This window comes from Phodopus roborovskii, unplaced genomic scaffold (genome assembly GCF_943737965.1).
Source record: "Phodopus roborovskii unplaced genomic scaffold, PHOROB, whole genome shotgun sequence".
NCBI lineage: Eukaryota > Metazoa > Chordata > Mammalia > Rodentia > Cricetidae > Phodopus > Phodopus roborovskii.
The window spans coordinates 29,117,409-29,119,708 of NW_026126460.1; positions in this window are offsets into that span (position 1 = coordinate 29,117,409).

Genomic DNA, 2,300 nt, shown 5'->3' on the forward strand with positions numbered 1-2,300 from the left:
CTCGACCTCCGCTAGCTGTAGGGCCAGGTGAACCTTCTGGAGCCTAAGGCTCGATGCTTCCGTCCCGGAGCCTTTAAGAAGGGTTCGTTTGCAAGGATCCGAGCCTACCCAAGCTTCCTTCCAATCCGTGCAATTTCAGGTCTCCACGCTGGTTCATTCCTATACCGGCTAATTCTGGTTTGGCAGGAAAAAAAAAAAAAAAAAAAAAAAAAAAGGAATCAGCGGGCTCCTCACAGGCACACTCTTGTGGCCGGTTGAAGTTTATCGCTTGGCTAAGATTCGTCAATGCTGTGCACGTTTGCAACCTTAGGAAATGGTCAGAAATCTCAGGGGTGTTGGGAAAATCAGAAGTATACTCCCCCGCTTTTTTTTCCTCCTTGGATTAGGAGGAAAGTAACAAACCAGACCTTCATATGAGTCTCGGCCAAAAAAAGAGCAGTTTGTAGAGCGCAGAAAAGGAATTTCAATACTCATGGCCACAGTGGACTGAAAATCCCTCATCTTTGTTCCAGCCTGGGTACCTCCTCTTTCCATTTTTCCGAAGTACCTGTTATCTGCACTTATAGGCTGGCAACATAATGCTTTGCTCTCAGAGAGTTTTTAGTGTTTTGTTAAATAAATGAAGCAGGAGCTTTTTAACCTAATCTGACGGCATCTGTATTTCCCGATATAAATTACCACAAACATAGCGCCTGAAAGCAACACAAATATATTATGTTACATATCTATCAGTCAAAACCTGAAATGGGCCTTACTGGACTAAAATTCAGAGCCTTGGCACTCTGAAGGCTGTGTTCTTCCTGGCAGCTCTAGCTGAGCCACCAGCTTCTCCCGGCTGCCCACATGCCTTGGCTGGCAGCCACTTCCTCATCCTCAGAACCATCTACATTGCATCATTCTGTCTGTTTTGGGTCCCTTTCTCTCCATTGTTTGCTCCTCTCTCTCCCTTTTTCATTTGGATTCTTTTAAACATGCAAAATTTATTTACCGGGTATGTATGTGCTTGTATGCAGCAGTATGTGTGTGGAGGCCAAAGAACAGCCTTCGTTCTGGAGGCAACACTCCCCCACCCCCCTGTCGGTCGGTTCTGGGGATTAGGTAGGTTTGGTAGCAGAGATCCTTTACTGCTGAGCATTGTCTCCAGCCCCTTCTCTCCTACTTGGGGTTATCTCGATCCTGCCTGGATAATTCACACATCTATTTTAAGGCCAGCTGACTAGCAATACACTTCCATCTGCTACCTTGATCCCCCTTCTGCCATTTAAGGTCACACACATAGTCACAAATATAGGGATTTGGAGACAGATTTCTTTGGGGGAACCAATTCTGCTGCCCACCATGAATTTCCTTTCTTCCCTCCTTTCTTTTCCAAAAGATGTTCGTGTGTGTTTTATATTGTTGTTGTCTTTATTTATTTACTTTAAACTTTTGAGAGATAGCAGTTCATGTGCCCCAGGCTAGCCTGTATCTAGTAGTTATGTAGCTGAGGATGGCTTTGAACTTCAGATCTTCCTGCCTCCCAAGTTTTGGGATTAGAGGCACAGACCATCACAGTCAGTTTCCACAGTGCTGGGGCTGGAACCCAGGACTTGGTGCATGCTAGGCAAGCGCCCTCCTGCTTGAGCTCCATTCCCAGCCTTCGTAGATTCATCTTAATAACTGAGATGAATGTGAGGGATGACTAAATGAGGACATTTGCAGGAACACCTCTCTGACGATGATAGGACAAAAGGATGGTGAGTACTTCCCCCGGGCTGTTCTCAGATGTCATGCATTCCAAAAGGGCTTTTGACAGCAAGTCAAGAGCAGGAAACCAGTGGTGGAGGTGACCCTTACAATCCTAGCACTTGGGTGGGAAGTTCAAGCCTAGTCTGGGCTACAAAAGAGCTTTTTTTTTTTTTTTTTTTTAATGACGAAGAGTTCCAAACAAGTATCTCAAGTACAGATGATCCATCTGTTTTTTAAAAGAGGTGTTATGGATTGAATTGAGTGTGAGACATCCCCCACAGGCTCATGATTTAGAACACTGGTCCCCAGCCATTGGTGTTGTTTGGGGAGGTTACAGAAAGCTTGGGACATGCGGTCATGGCTGGAAGAAGTGAGTGGCTGTGGGCAGACTTTGAAGATCCTATCTGCTTCTGATGCTAGCTCGACCTTTCTACTTTCTGATCCTTAAGGAGCAAGGAGACAGTGACTCATGCTGCCATGGGTGTGCAGCCTCTCCACTCACACACCTTCTTTGCCACTGAGGATTTAGCTGTGAAGCCTTGAGCTAAAGAAACCCCCATCCCTGCCTTAAG